The sequence below is a fragment of the Harpia harpyja genome, chromosome 8 (assembly GCF_026419915.1).
Source record: "Harpia harpyja isolate bHarHar1 chromosome 8, bHarHar1 primary haplotype, whole genome shotgun sequence".
Taxonomy (NCBI): domain Eukaryota; kingdom Metazoa; phylum Chordata; class Aves; order Accipitriformes; family Accipitridae; genus Harpia; species Harpia harpyja.
This window is the reverse complement of record NC_068947.1, coordinates 46,520,609-46,537,680: the sequence shown is the minus strand read 5'-3', so window position 1 is coordinate 46,537,680 and position 17,072 is coordinate 46,520,609.

Below are 17,072 nucleotides of genomic sequence, written 5' to 3'. Positions count from 1 at the left end.
AAAAAGAAAAAAAAAAACCTTTTTGAAGCACCTTACGTGGCTTCCCATTCCAGGAGTGGGAGCTGCCTTTTTTTCTTTGAGCACCTTACTGATGTGTTAATGCTATCTGCTGTCTTTTTGTTACCCGTGGGCCGAGTGGCTGGCTGTTAGCACGTACAGGCGAGCGCGCGGGGGGCGAGGGTATGGCTGGGCGCGCGCTGCTGCGCTCCACGCGCGCGCGTGTGTACGCCGGCCTTTCTGCGGGGGGCATCCATCCACGGTCCCATTCCTCGCTGCACTGGCTCGAACCCAGAAGGAGATTTCTTGGTTGGTCTTTGCTGTATTGCATGGAGGGGAGGAGGGGGAAGCTCAATGGTGGAGGGGAGAGCACGCACTTGTGTGCGCGGATGTTAAAAAAAAAAAAAAGGGACATTTTCTTCTTGGGGACAAAGAAATTCCCAACAGTCATTTGATGCTGAGTGAATGGGAAACTGCACCCAGGCCTAAGTCCTGGGGTCTTTATGCAGGGAACCGCCGCTGCCCACCTCGGGAGGCCGTCTTGCCAGCATAGAGACTTCAGGACTTGGCCCCAGAGTGGCGGAGATCCTCCGCAGGAGACGGGTCTCTGCCGGTACCGATGCGTATTGCCGTGGTCGTATGTGTCGTTAGACGCCCACCCATCCGCACACCCACGCGCGCACGCTGCCGCCTGCACACACGCACCCCCCCCCACACCCCCCCCACCGCTGTACAGGCATCTCTCGAGAAACATGGTTTGTGACGATGTGAAGAGCAGGTCAAAAGTTTTGAGGGTTAAGTTCCTTTTTTTTCTCTCATTATACTCTGTAAATGGTATGTCAGTTATCAAAAACAAGCAAATAGAAAATTGTTAAAAAAAAAAATACCTTGCATACGCCTTTTCTATCAAGTGCTTTAAAATATAGAATAAATACACACATCCTGCCAGTTTTTTCTTACAGTGAGAGTATCCTTACCTGCCATTTAATATTAGCCTCGTATTTTTCTCACGTATATTTACCTGTGACTTGTATTTGTTATTTAAAACAGGAAAAAAAATAAAAAAAGAAAATTAACTGTAGCGCTTCATTATACTATATTATTATTATTATTATTGTGACATTTTGGAATACTGTGAAGTTTTATCTCTTGCATATACTTTATACGGAAGTATTACGCCTTAAAAAAATACGGAAATAAATTTTACAAGGTTTCTGTTTTGTGTGGAAGAGTAATTGATGTTGCTAAGAATGATGTTTGTTTTTTGTTTTTTTTTTTTAATGTTACCAGCACTTTTTTTGTAAGTTTCACTTTCTGAGGTATTGTACAAGTTCACACTGTTTGTGAAGTTTGAATATGAAGGAATAATTAAAAAAAAAAGACAAAAGAACGTGGCAGGTGTCTTTGTGCGTTTCTTTTTCTCTGGAGGACACGGAAGGTGGATGGCGAGTGTCCTGCGGACCCCCTCTTAGCTCTGATGCAGCATGGCACGAGTCTGGCTGGCAGCTGTCTGCAAGATCAGCCGAAAACTTTATCATGTTGGGATCATTGTCAAGTCCGAACATCAACAGTATTTGATGTTGGGGCCAGATGCCTGGAAGTCTGGGGTGCTGGTGTCTGAGATACCGCTCAGAGATCAACCGAATGACTTCCCATTCTTCCAATTTTAAGCAACTCTGCACTAAGTCTATGAAACAAGACATTTCACTTGCTCAGCCCTTGTCAGCCCCCTCCAAATACCAGAAACATATTCTGCCTGTCGGTTCAGACACTGAAAGAGTGAAGTGCTCCTTGGGAGCAGTGGGATCTGCACTCACTCTGAAGGGTCTGGATTTCCCCTTCTTGACAATGACTAGCCCTCAGTCCTCTAGTTTAAATAAAATTTTTTTCCTCGATCACTACAAGCACATTAAAAAGCCCAAAAAACTACTAATTACTGTGTTGAATGGTGGCAAAGAACACCAGCTGATGGTTCATATGGTTTCATGCTGTTCACTAACGATTTTTCCTGCAGATCCAAAGTTGAAATGGTCAAAATCCCCCAGGCACTGTGTGCAGCAGAGTTGTTGCTGAATGCAACAGGCACGGTGCTACACTTAAGCAACTTTTAAAAGCAAACTTTTAAAATTGAGCAAATTTTTTTAACTATGATATCTTAAAAGTTACTGAAGATGTAAGCAGTTCTACCCTTCAGTTTTGTCCTTTCAGCCCTGCTGTTTTCATAGCAGATGTCATTCTTAAGTTTCCATACCTTCACTATGCTTTTCCCTCCAGTACCAATTCACCATTGAGTTGCAATATCCTAAGTTTGATGACTTCCATTAAAAACACTGAGCAGTCAAACCCCACCAAACCCACTCCCAGGTCAGGCTTGAGCCAATGTCATAAAAATGCAGAAACAGTTGCTGCAAGTTACAGCAGGAGTGATGTAAGAACCAGGGCACAAACCAGAATTGGAAATGCAGACCTTAACTGAGCTCCCGCTCACTGCCCCAACACTGCTCCCACTTAACCAAAACAATATTGGATCTAGAAAAGCCCTTAATTTTGTTTCCAGGTCACAAGGTTTACTTTAGGATAACCAGCTTTCTTCTTGGAGCAGACTGAGAGCCCCAAGGTGAGACCAAGGTACCCTATCTTAACTTTCTCCTTGTGAAAATTGGGATCATTTTGTCCTTTTGTTTTCTGCTGCATGCAAAACAATCATCTTCTTCATTTTCCATAATGGGATGAAGGACAACTGTCCCCACAGTCCTCTGACCCACGAGTGGTAGAAAGAAAGGAATCCTCCCACCTGAGAGAAACCATGTTGGATAAGCTGCTCCATGAACAGCTCCGAGGGGTGTTTTAGCACCGAACTAAAAATCCTCTTTCTCGGCCACCATCAGCAAAAATGCCAAGCTGTCTGATGTCTAACATGGCACACCTGAGGTTTGCTGGACCATGGGTGGCCCAAGCCAAAGTCTTCCCAGGCACGTCCCTGTGTGTCCCTTGCAGTGGCCACCCTGAGGTGGGCTGAGACGACAAGAACCTGGGCTCGGTCCTACCTGACCTCTTAGCTGAGGGTCCTTGCTGCCACTGTCATTCGTGATGCGTGGTGGTCACTTGCCTTCTCACCCTCCCTGCAAGGAGGAGCTAGCCCTTCAGTGGGGGCCTCCACCAGTTTACATTTCAGCGTTTCACTCATTTCCATCAAACAGCTCCTTTTGCTGCATCTACCACAGTCCTCTCCCTTGGAGAAGCCAGGGAGCCCTAGATACAACTGGTGCCAGGAACAACAGGGTTGATCTCACGTCCACACGCTCTCCCCTCTCAGCCTCCTCCTCCCTGTTCACCAAATCAGCCCATTTTTATTGCAATGCTCATGCTACTGACGTGACTGGTACCAAGGTTTCGGTGAGTCTGGGCCATGCGTTGGTCTGACCCACCCAAGGGTCATACTCATGAGGAGATTTTGGGTGGGAGCTCAGTGGAGGAGTAAGGAGGAGACAGGGAATAGAGGTGATTTGGGATGTGTCCCTATGCCAACCCCATAGGCTGGAGCGCTCCTTAGAGGTGTCGCATGCTCAGCCGATGAGGGAGAAGCTCCTACAGGAAACCTCTCCCCAGTCAAGGAAGAAATAAAGCCTCCCAAGCTGTGCCCTCAGCTTTGGTCTGTGAGGGAGAGGAGGGTCCCCCGTGGCTTCTCTGTAGGGCATGAGCCTCTCCTCAGAATTGCACCTGTAGTAGCTGGGATTGGGAAAAACTGGGAAATCGCCTAGACATAGGCTTCTGGGGAGCCACCGCATGTCCTCAGTAAGCACTTAGAAGGACATGGGGACATCTCACACAAGTGTGCACATACAGACGTTCATTCCTACCATGACACAGCTCAGAGAGGTTCCCTCACCCTGAGCCGCAGGGGGCCCTGAGTCACGGCCCCAGCTCAGCCCTCTTGGGGACTTGGAGCTCAGGCTCCAAAGAAGGTCAGAAGATGCAGCTGAACACAAAAGCACAGAATAAGGGTGGGTTCAAGACCCTCCTTCGGATTTGCTAAGGTCAGAAACTTTTGGCTGGGAGACATTTGTTTTGGCTTGAAACCGCTCAACCGAAACTCTGCTGGCTGGGGAGATCCTCCAGCTGCCTGCCAAAGCTGGGCTGGCGAGGTGCCACCCCAGGGAGAGCAGCCAGGACTCCCGTGTGTTCAGCCAGGGCCTGGGCTGGTTCTTTGGCCCAACATGGGGTGCCCACCAGTGGCCCCCCAGTACGGTAGGAGCCACGTGGCTGCATGGTCCCTTCACCACTACCCCTACTCGTGGGTCCAACCCAAGTCAGAGGCAGGTGGCAAATATTAGTGAGCCCTGCCTTGATGAGTTAGTTCATGCTTATAATAATCACAGATGGGCTGGGCCATGGCCAGGGCTCTCCCTTACCTGCTGGGGTGAAGTAGAAGCCTAAATCTACCAGCGGTGTGTGTACCCCCACTCCAGACTGCAAGACTGGCAAAGGGAGTGCAGTGTTGGGTTCCACGGTCCAAGGTTGCTCCTTGCAGGCCTTTCCCCCAGCCCTCAGGCTCCTTACAGCCATGAAACTGGGCAGTGGATGTTGTTTGCTGCCCATCACCAGCTCAGCCGCCTGGTAGCCTCCATCCTGAACACCTCCGTCCCCTCCTCTGCCTGGGACCAGACGTTGCTTGACTGCACAAGCCACCTGCAGGCATCTCCATCCAGGCCTGGATGTCCAGACACACAACAAAACAGATATATGGCTGAGCGTATTGATCACGCAAGGGGTGTACACTAAACCATATGATAAGGCAGGGGGCACAACAGCAAGCAACCCCCCCTTCCAGAGTCACCATAATGGAAAACGGAACATAATTTAAAAAAAAAAAAAAAAAAGGAACCTCGAAGTTTTTACGGGTCACTTTCTTATAAAATTAGAATTTGGCACACTCCTTGTGCCAAAACCAAGATGAATAATCCCCATTTCCAGTGAAAATGTGCAAAGTTTAAGTCATTTTTATCAGAACTGTGACTTTTGGTAAGAGATGATAAAAAACTAAATTATAGTCAAATTTAATTTAAAATAGCTTGGTTTTTGTCAGAAGGGCTGCAGTCCTAATGTTCCCAATGGATACCCATGGGATGCAGAACAATTGTGAACAGTAGCACTCTGATTTCAGAGGCCCAGACAGATTTATGAAACGCTTTAAGGCCAGGTCCATGGGGGCAGTTCTGTGTCTCTAACATGGCTCCGTTTCAAAGGAGGCAAAGCTGAGCCCCAGTCCCTTTTGCAAGGAGAATATAGCTGCTTTTGAAACGTTGCCTCGCTTGTCAAGAGCCTGCTTTCCTGCAATTTTCCTTGGCTGACCCATTCATTGGTGGGTCTGTGCACTGAAACCCAAGTCTGAAGCACAACAGGAGACTGAAATATCATTTCACCTAAGGAACAAAAAATGTGATTTCCTTCAGGAGACACAGGAGGATGCCCTTACACAACTGTATGGAGATAGACGAGATGAATACGGCCATTGTTGCCCTCATTGCACATCTTTTTGAGTATCAGAGATACTCCCCGTGGCCCTGGTGAAATGGGGCCGACTGTCCTTCAAGGCCTTGGCATAGGTGCTTCCTTTAGTAATCATCATCGATGACATCTCTGCGACAATCGTACAGGTGCTGTGCAATACATCTTGCAGAACAAGTCATTATATTAGGAGGGAGGGAAGGTATAAATATCATTAATCCAAGGAACTAAAAGTGTCCGTGGAAACTCAGCTGTGCCGACAAAGCTCTCTGTGCCTGTGAACCAGCAGCCAATGGTCTCCTTGCCCACCTTAGCCCCACTGATGGGCTTCAAACTCAAACCTGGGTGGAGAAAAGTACTCAGCTCACATGTCCCTCGGTGGTAGCCCTTGTGCCACCAGCAAATTGTAGGCAATGATTTAGCACTTCTTTTGCCCAGGGACTGTCCTCATAGCATAGCACTGATGAACCTCACACCACTACCATGGCTGAGCCTTTATCCAGTTTTAAATTTGCAGACTTTGTGCTGCGGGGATTTCATGCCAGGCTTTTCTGCCCAAGCCAGAAGAAGTGCATGATAACGGCACTGGCAATATTACTGACCGCAATCCCATCTATCTCATCTCGTCTCATTAAAATAAACAAGTGAAGAAGAATCCAGCTATTCAGACAAGTTCTATTTTCCATATAGCCACACTGCCCATCATCAATTAGCCTGATGAATGAGACAGAGCCAGCTGTCTGCAAGAGACTAAAAACAAAGCAATCAAAGGAAAGAAAAAAAACCCAACCAAACAAACAAGCAACAGGAGCCCAACTTCCCCAGACAAGAGCACAGCCCTCCTTTTTTTTTTCTTGCATGATTTTGGAGGCCTGCAGCACCAAAAGAAGCACTGAGTGATAAAAGCAACTTGCCCCCACTGCAGATGAACACCAGCATTTCAGACAAACCCCAAGATTTCTCATTCCCTGTCTGAACCCCAGGAAAGCCATCATAACCCAGCATCCTCCTAGGACCGTGCTGCCACCAAGCCATGAAAGCTAACAAGCGATATCTCTCTCAATTCCCACTCCAGCAGGCATTGCTATTACGGAGAGAATTGAAGAGATTATTTTAAAAGCTAATTGGAAGCAGCAGCTGTCTCACCTATCCTCTGAAAGAAGCATAAATGAGCATGCCGCTGACCTGCAGTCAGCTGCATGTGTCTGCAAATGCATTTCTAGTTCTCAGTGTAGCAGCTGCAGGGTGGGAGACAACTCCTCCTGCATCCCCCACGGTGGAAATAATCCATAAGGAGACCGCTCCACTGTTTCAGGGGAGGGGGGGGAAGAGGGGAGAAGCACCTGCAAGCTCATGTTTTTAGTGATGGGAGCAGAAGGAAAGTTTCTCAGCCCAATACATCCTTGTCCTCTGAAATTTAAGACCTGCATACCCAGTGCCACGAAGCGCTGGGCTTTGCGGTGTCGCACCTCCGCGCCCACCCCAGCCCCCAGCAGAGCGCAAGGCTGCAGCCCGGCCACTCCACCAGCTCACCTGTGCCCACGGGAGCCAAGACTGCCCCAGGGATTTGGGCAGCAGTTGCTTTGCCTTTACCTAAATCCCAGCCTTAAGATACAGAGCAAGCTGGCAAGGCACCTCCAGTGTTTGCAGCCACAACTTGTGCTTTCTTGGATCTTGAAACTCCCTTGAAGCCTCCCAGAAGAAAAGCTGTTACCACGTCTCTGCTAACCCAGTCTTGCAGCTGACCCCTGAAAACTTTTGGCAGCACACACCTGAGAGCTGGCTTTTGAGTCCTGCCTGGAGAGGCTTGCTAAGCCCACACCCCCCGCTGCTCAAAGGCAGCTTTGCCCAAACTTTCAGAAAGCGACCGTTGCCTTGGAGGAAGGGTTTGCCAGCTGCCAACTCTCCAACATTGGCCAAATTACATTTCTTCCTCACTCCGCCTCTCGACCTACGTCTCCTCGGATGAACTCACACCCCCCCACACCACCACCCGCCGCGTCCTGCCCCACAAGCTGCAGGACAGGCAGGGCAAAGCGTGGGTCAGTTTGGGGTGCCCGGCCACAGCCATGACATGGGGGGGTCTTTTGGCCCTGCCAGCCCATGGTGCTCATGCCGCTCACTGCCTCCTTCCCCCAGCCTAACAGCGCACTGAAACTTCACCTGCTCTTAATTTTTTTTTTCTCTTGCCTGCCCAAACTTCTTTTAAACCCGAACAGGCTGCCTCCAAGGGGATTTACTGTCCAGCACAATGAGGTCAATAGCTTGACTTCACAGCTGCTCGTGGCTTTCAGGATGCTTTGGGGGCCTTTGCAAGCACAGCGGTGCGACGGCTCAGGGCTGCGGGTCTCCTAATTGACCCTTGGCTCGGAACTGCATTAGTGACCTGACCTGACCATAAATACAAGCTGCTGAGCTTAAGATCTTATGTGCAAAAGGAACTTCAAGGCATTTTAATCCTGTTTCCTTCCCTCTCTTCCCCTAGGTTTTAGATGACGCCTATCTGAATCTATATATCTTCCCACCCACCTCTTTTCACCAGACCCTTCTTTGATCCATTTGCAATTTGCTTACATGGCTCTTGGGAAGATATTTTAGTGACTGTGTTTTATCACAGTGCCCAGGCTTATTTGGGTTTATGTCTTTGGACAGCCTCCAAATGACTTTATTCAAGGGACTTAATTAGTCACCATTAATAAAGTGTATAAACAGCTGCTTAGGAGAAAAACAGATCATAAACCCAAGTATTTTAACAAGGCCACTAGCCTGCAATTATATGTGAGACAGAAAAATGTTACCAGACCATCTTGCACCAGCCTCGGGTGACGTTTGAAAAAATGCCAAAGAAATTTAGGTGCTGGCATCCTTCTAAGTTCCCTGCAGCGATGCTGGCACTGCAGAGCAGCTGTGCTCCTCAGTGCCCTCTGCACCTTTTCTCTCTTGAGCGTCCAGGAGTTAGGATGTCTGCAGGGACCTGAGGGTGGCAAGCACATATATGTCCCCTACACGTGTGGTTCGTAAGCCATTGACCCTGTAGGGCCTGATCCTGAAAGCATTTGTCCAAAAAATATGACTACCTGAACATGCTCTTGAGTGGACTTTCTGGGAAAGGCCACCAGGAAACACCTCTCCTTTTGTGTCTACACTTGAAGTGGCCTCTAGCCAAAACAGCTATAGACCTGTATGGCCAAACTTTGGCAGTGATAGTTGCTTGACACGCACGTTGAACCAAAAGCTTTAATTTCCCAGCTGCCCACGTGATGTATGTGCTGGTTGGAGGTCTGGTCTGGTGAAAGCCAGCAGGTTTCTCTTCCAGCAAAAAAACAAGAGGGCAGCAGCAAAGCGCCATGAGCTCCAGCCCAAGGGGCAACCTCCACCTTGAGCCGACTGGCGTGGCAAAGTCCAGCACCACATCCAGACCCATCCCAGACGGGACCAAAGCACCAGCACCTCTTCCTGACCACAACAGGAACAGCTCAGCAGCTGCTGCATGGCAGCTTAATCCCATCTTCCTTCTTCAGAGGAGCTTCTCCTGAACCTAGCATGTCCCGCTTTTCCCTCCCTGCAGCCAGGCCCTGACACGGTCTGGCTATCCTGGTTTTAGGAGGAGCTTCAGTGACCGTGTTTTGCCATACCAGGTGTATCAGGTGTCCCAGCTCTAAGCACTTCCAGCAAAAGTGGGTATGACCCACCTTTGAATATACAATTTGATGGATAGGTCAGATGGACATTTCTGCAGTTCCTGCCCTCCCATACTTGCCTCTTGCACCATCTCCTCTCTTCTTTTCCCCCAATTCTCCCTCCTTTCAACACTCAAGCCCCCTCTATCCCCATGCATCTGTGTCTTCTTTTCCGTGCTGGAGGTCCCCGTCTCCTCACAGTCCTCCCCAGCTCCCTCCTCTGGCCACGTCCCCCCAGCCCTTGCTGTGCCCCTCTGGGCCACAGTGGTTCCCCTGAGGAACATCACCACAAGCACCTCAGGATGCCTCTCCCCTGACAGCTTCATTTACCCACCTGTTTGCTCCACTTGTCATGCTTGATTGATGCCTTTAACGAGGCAAGCTCACAACCTACATCCTTCTTCACCTTCTCCTCTTGCCCCACCATCCAAACCACATTTTTTCATTCATCTTTCCTCTCTGGTTTCCCCTCCTTCACCCCCCTTTGACCCTCATCATTCCCTGGCCCTTCACTCTGCCTTCATTTCAGAAAAGGAGTACAAAGATTGTTTTTCAAACACCGTAATTATCCTTTGTGACTCACCGCCACACCGTATCATTGCCACCAAGAGGTTAGATCAATTTAAAAAAAAACCAAACGTGGTGTTTATCTGAGTCAGGAGACTGCACGCAGCTGTTGTTAGAGCGGGAAACCAATGCAGGAAACCTCTCTTTCCTTAGAGCATTGGTCATGTGCAGGATTATGAAGTTCTTCTGTAATTCTGCATTTTCTCTGGGTTTGCTCCCACTAGCTGAGCCACCAGCGTGACCCTGCGCAGGGTGATCGCTGTGGTCCCACCCAAAGGGCTGGGTTTTGGCCAACGGCTGCTGCTGCCAGGATGCTTTGGTGCCTTCAGCAGAGGCTGCTCTTGGTTGCGCAGCCCCTGCGTGGGGCTGGCCCCGTCCGTGAGGGAAGGGGGGGGGACGTTTCTCCAGTGCCACCAGCTGCTGTGGGACACGTCCAGCCTCGTCACTAGCAGGAGGGATCAAACACCACAGAGCACCTACTACCTGAAAAGGTACTTTTTAAAATACATTTTCAGAGCTGTTGTTCATCCATTCTTCCTCCGGGCAGCAACACCTCGGTCTCTCGTGTCCCCCAGACAGGCCCGTGGGCTGCCAGCACCGGTCCCAGGCACATCCCTGCTCTGCCGCTGACACCCCCCCGTGCCCTGTGGCAACCGCCTGTGCCCCCCACCTCCCTCGACAGCCCTTCCACTGGCGGGAGTCAAGCCTCTGCGGTTCCAATTGCAACCATCCCACCCTGTGGGTCTTGCCTGTGTACAGGGAGACAGCTTCCCCTTACTACAGGTATGCCCAGTGCCCAGCTCAGGGTGGTCTTTATCTCAGCTGGGCCTCCTAGATGCTGTAGTTATAAAAAAGTAATCGATCAGTCCTGCACAGGATCTCAGCAGAGCCCGCATGCCCTCAGAGCAGGTACGCCGGTCAGAGCACTCAGCCCCCAAACCTGTTCATGAGATGTTACTTGTACGTGCAACCTCAGCTCTGGGTTGGGGCACATCAGACAAACCCCTACATGAGCAGGAGAGGGCTTCTCCATAGCCCTGCAGCAATTCCCTGCCAAATTTTGAGTCTGAGCTCCAAACCCCAGGAGAGTTCAATTTTAGGAGGTAGGGTTTCAACAAAGGCAAAATTGCGTTCCCCCCCCCCCGCCCCGTGTTTTAGTTCTAGCTTAACGCTTTTGAAAATATTCAGCATGAATCAGGCCACTGGGATGGAAAGTTGCTATACGTAGTATAGTTAAAAGAAGCGAAGAAGGTGGCCTTATAGCAGGCAGTGTTGGGCAAGTGATCAGTAAGCACTGCTGCAGGAGTACACGAAAAGTATTACAGACTTTCAGATGTTAAACAGAGTATCTGCTGTTCATCAGATCTAGCAAGCCAAATGCTATGGGCTTTTGGCTTTCGGGCATTTTCCACCATGAGACATTCTCCTCCAAAACCCACTTTGCTCGTTGTCACCAGCCACCAGTCACAAGGAACCACTCTGTGGCTTGACGGAGCTGTGGTGGCCCTGCTCCCACCACGCTCACAGCCCTGGGCCCACGGCACTCGTTCCGCGACTGAGTCCTGGGACAAAATGGCCCCAAAGCTGAACACAAGCACGTGCTGAAACTCCTGATTTCTGGCTCTGAGAGGCTTGGTTTAATAGAAATAAATAGATTAGCCTGAAGCTCCATAACGCTTGTGCGACTGCAGGTGCCCTGCAGGTGACTCTGATGAAGCTGCTCTTTGCTCCTTCAGGAAAAAAGGCACTTAGTGCAAGGTTTTAAAACCTGAGCAGCGTGTAAATGGCAGTGAGATAGGAAGATGCAGTTCTGAACGGCACCTTAAACCGCTCCTTGTCTTCTAGTGCACTCCAGGGATACAGAGTAGAAAACCAGGCAGACAGCAGCAGGTCTCACCGTTTTCTGTCCCAGCAGACAACCCAGAATAGAGGTTTACATTGAAAAGTTCACAAGAAACCATAGGTAAAGCGGAGTTCAGAGGCAGGCAGATGAGCAGGACTCAAGGCAGGTATTTGAGGGGGTGCAGCAGAGAAAGGGGAGGTCTGCGAGGAGGTTTGTCTTCGAGGCAGGCAGGAAGCAGAGAGAGATTTCAGTTCACAGCCAGGGAAATGCATAAATGCTACATCCACCCCAGCAATTTTCACTTGAGATCATTTCATGGTGTGTCTGTATATAGCACTGAAGTACCTCTGAAAGCTATAACGAAGAGTACCAGAATGCAGTCTAATTTCTTGCCTCACTGTTCGGCCTATAATTTTGTCAGTCTTGCCTCAGCTCAGTGTTCTCGGTGCTTTCAAGTAAAAATGGTTCAGATGTTTTTAGCTTCATTGCTCTTTTAAGGAAACATGGCTCGTACCATCATACCATCTCTCTGGCCCTTAGCAAAGATTTTGAGCCCAGTGACCCAAGCCTGACAAGAGTAACAGCAAACCTAAAGAGGATGACATTACTCCAAGCCCCATGCAAACTAGCAAGCATGGGGAAGAGAAAGGCAGCAGACCAGGTTGTGCTGCTGTGCTTGCTTGGGACAACTCTCCTGCTCAGCCAGGGAGTAAGAGGAGCAGCCGGGGTTGCTGTGGTCGGAGGAAGGCAGAGGTCTCAGACCCTACTCCTCCCACTGCTCCTGGAACAATTAATTTCTGAAAAAAAGTGGAAGTGGAATCGTCTGTTTTCTTTCTTAAAATAGACACTAAATCTCCTGGTGCGTTCTTGCTTTACTCATGGGTCACCCTGGCACAGGGCTAGAAAGTCAAAATTTGGCAGAGGCAACACTCCTGCCTGAGGCTTAAGTGTTTGGTGTGTGTTGTGGGATACATGGGCATCTCGGCCAGAGGCGATTAGGACACTCCAAGTCCGCGCGGGAGGCATGGTATCTCTCCGCATCCTCCCCAGTGACACGGGTGTCCGCCAGTCAGTCACACCGCAGTCTGGACAGGAGAGGTGGCCGGAGCCGCTGCCCGGTGAAAACAGCCTGTGGGCTGGCAGCGGCGTGCCACCCGAAGCGGGAGGTAATTCTAGGTGGACGCTGGGGCCAGAGACCGGTCAGCGACAGGAGAGAGCCACAAACAGCCCTTTCAACTCACCTGCATGCCCATGTGTGTGTGTGCATGCAGCCTCTTACCTCCAACACGAAGAGAGGATTAAAAATTCCTGCTAGCTGTGAGACGAGCGTATTGCTGCGACCAGCGGTGAGAGAAACTGAGAGGTCAGAGAACCAGCACAAACACCCCAGAGCCGTGGGCACCAGACAGCCGGGTTTGAGCAGGAATCCCAGATGTAGGATAGAAAGCATCAGTACTATTACCGATAATGCCAAGACCCCAAAAGCCCTTTAGGATGGAGGAGGTGTGAGGGAAGAAGAGGAGCACAGGCACCACAGGAGGAGCTGATGCTGCAGCAGACCTTTGCGAAGGAGGGATCCTGTTTGCTGAGGATGCTCAGGCTGAGGCGGAGGGGAGGAATTGAGGAGCAAAAGTAGCTTTAGCATTCGGGTTTGGCTCACAGAACCCCTTCTCCAGTTCAAATTGAGCAGCTGTTCCCATAACCAGTCCTGCTTCCAGCAGGGCTTTGCTCCCTTCCAGCGACGGAGAGCCGTCCCGTGTGGAAGGGGCAGCCACGCTAACCGAGGAAAACCCGCATGCAGGCACTTGGCAATAACCAGCCTTCGATAAACGACTTGACAGCCCCAGCTACTGAAAGGCTGTGCCTCACAAGAGAGCACGGCGAGAGCCCCAGCAGCGTAGTCCATCACAGACCAGACAGGTTCATTTTCTGAGGCGGGAAGGAGGGACAGAGGTAACGACAGCCCTGCAGCTCCACGGCTTCTTTGCATGAAAACGTGAACGGGTTTCCCTGGAGAGCAGAACGGTACTTTTGAACACTGAGGGCCTTTTTCTCACATACGCACTGGGCTCCCAGCATTTTTCTTCCCGTATCTCCTGGAACTGCTCCAGCCGGCCGAGCTCCTTGGGCTCCCTGCGCACGGTGCAGCGTGGAGCTCGTGGGGACACACCAGTATGATCCCCCGGCCCCCTCCACAGCCCTTCCTCTGTCAGGCATTCCTGCAGAAGTCACCCTCCTCATTTTTAAAAGCCCCATCTCCTCTCCACACAAGCAGCACCGATTGCCCGAGACTGGATGCAGAAGAAAACTAATCACAGCAGGATCCGTCCTTTTGCGGACACGCTGCAAAACACATGTTCTAACACGACCCAAATTTAATGACAGGAAAATAGGATCAAAACAGTAATTTTAGAGAGGGGTTTGGTGGGATGCTGGTGTTATCCGATCAGCCTGCTTTGTGGGACGCAGAGCTTGAAGTCCCAGTTCTGCCTCACAGCGAGAGCTCCTCTACCCCAGATTACGCCTTCGGTGAAGCAGAGGAAGGACTTGGACATGAAAGTTCCAGCCTAATACCTAACCACCGGATGAGAGAGTTGTTATGCTCCCACCTACCCTTGTAGTAATACTATTTTGCTGTATAAAATCCACTGCGGATGCGATTTACATGACAAACGTCCCCTGCGGGCTAAGCTCCCATCGCTGTGCGCTGTGTAGATTCAGGATGTGCCAACTCTTTCCAGACTGCTGGAAGAGGGACCAGGGAAGGTAAAGGCTGAGCAGAAGGGAATCAAGATCAGCAGGATCTGAATCTCCTGCGACTCTTATTTGACACGAGCTGTGGTAACTTCCTCCCATTTCTCCAAGGAGTCTGTACTGGTTCTGCAAGCTGCTGTGCATACATTATCTGCTGTTTATTAGCTGCTTGAGTTCCTTTATGGTCTCCACTGTGAAAACAAGTGAGTTTTGTAAAAAATGTAAAGCGACCGAGGCTGAATAGGCATATCCTGCTTAGATGGTATGGCATGAACTTAAGTTTCATCAGAAGTTGGCAGGTTGTGCCAGCCAGGAAAGCTCTGTTTACTTTACATCCAGTGGGCAAGGTTATTTTCATGGCAGCATAGGACCGTTCAGGTTGGGAAGGGTCCCCCAGAGGTGTCTACTCCAGCATCCTGCTCCAAACAGAGTCAACCATGAGGTCAGATTAGGGCTTTATCCAGTCAGGTCTTGAAAACCTCTGTGGATGCAGAGTATTTTAACAATACTCGTTGTCAGGGGGGGCATCCTGGCTTACAGGATGAGTGATGGAAGGTTTATTCCACCTCAGTGGCACATGTTAGACACTGCGCTTCAAACACTGGCTGTAGTGACAGCAACCGTGGTGTGAAAGCACAACAAATACCATTTGCAAACAATCCTTTAAGCCGCAGGAGTGCAGGGGCCTAGCAACTCAGCCAGAGATGGCAAGGTGGAAAGTGAGGAGCTTGGGAAGGACAAATAGGCTGGGCGAAGCTGTCAGAGGTTTGGGAACTGGACAGGATGCTGAGACTGTGGCTAGAAGCCAAAGGAAGCGACACAAGCAGAGGCTGGAGAGAGAGACACAAGGGAACAGGAGTGCACAGACACTCACTGGACAAACTTAGCACAGAGGAACATTGGGACTGATGGGCAAGGAGATGGGGAAAAATTAAGAGGGAACACTGAGGTTTATCCAAGTTGTTTGAAATCTTTACTAAAGAACCTGGGGACATGTAGAACTGAAAAGAAGAATTAGGGGAGTTGGTGTTGGAGGTGAGGGCAGAGAAACAGGCTGGAGGGGATCCACAGGGAATGGACCAGGTTTGGGAATGATGGCCTCTCTCAACTTTCCGTGCATGAGGGCAGAAAGCCTGTGATGGAGCTGGAGATCCAGGAGTTTGAGCAGTCTTTGCCGTTAGCATACACCTGTGAAACCTGCTGGCACATCCTCTCATTCTGAGGTTCCCACAACTCGCTACTGACCTGTTTCTCTGTCCTGCTCCAGTGATACCATGTTGTCACAGCCAAGGGCTGCAACTTGTCCAGTGTTTAACTGGGGCCAATATATGCCACATCATACATGATTTTGGGGGAGGAAGAAGGAGTAGAGTTTATGAGAGAGAGTCATTGCACTAAGCACTATATTAAAGAAGTTGTAATGTTAAAAAAAAAACAACAAATCACTGCAAATATCACAATCAAGATTGCCTATGCAATTTTAATTCAGCCCTGTCTCTGTGCGCAGTGCAATCTAATCTAGATTAAACGATCACACGGATTATTATCTTGCTCCACAAGATCTCTGCCACAGAGCAAACACAAGAAATTCATTAAGTCCCTACCCCAAAGAGCTTCCAGTCTCGGGAAAACTAGACAAGGGGGCATGAAGGGAGCCACCCCAGGAAGGAGGTTGGGAGGGAGCATTGGTGAGAATGAGCCTAAATAGAGCAGCAACATTTACAGCTGGATTATTTTTTTTCTCGAGTCAGAGTAATATTAAGAAAGGAGCTAAAAATAATTAAAGCAAGAAACGAGTTTCACAAGCTTCTGCTGTCCATCTGTCTCATTAATCTGAGCAGGTTGATGAGGACAGGTTGCTGCAGACCTCTCAGGACCAGAGGAGGGTAAAGGGCTGGGGCATTCACAACGGGGGTTTCTGGGGTGGGGGGGTAACATGGATTAAGGGGTGAGGAGGCTCCTGGGAGAGGCAGCACCAGGGGCTCCACCAACACACAGGGCAAGGTTTCAACACTGGAAGATAAAGATGTGAATCAGAACAACGGTGCTTTTGTGGGTAAAGCACTGGATTCCCCTGCTGAATCTCCCCTACCTTAAAGGAGGGGGCGAGGTGCAAGGTAATGTCTCTTTATCGAGCCATGGTTAGCCATTACATCGAACAGATGACGTTAGTAAAGCATATTGCAGTAGTGCTTTGTGGTCCCAGCATCCTAGAGCTGATGTGAGCACCTTGCTGGCCACAATCCTTCGGGAATCGCCTACAAACAAAATGCATTTTAAAAATGCTAAAATGAAGCTAAAATGCCGCCAGCTCTTTGCAGCTCTCGAGCTCCACTGCGAGGAGCCGTTCTCACCGGCCATTCTCACCCAGCCTATGACTCCCACAGCCCTCGCTAGACAGAACAAGCATCACGGTGTGTGCTTTTCCCTCTGTTTTTAATCACACAAGTGTGGGTGTGTTGGGCTCTTTCCAAGCTCACAGCTAAAAATCCTCTGCTGGGGATGGGTGGGAGGGCTTCCCCACCTTCCTTGACTGCTCCAGGCACAGTTCGCAAATGCATTTCCCTAAAGGTGAGCAGTATGGAACGCACGACAGCAGAAGTTCAACTGTACACATATAATATAAGCGTGGTAAATGTAGTCCGTGTCACACCATTTTGGAGCTCCCAAGGGGACAAGGGGGCTGTAGAGCCCTTCATGGGTCATTTGGTCTAGAGCCTGGC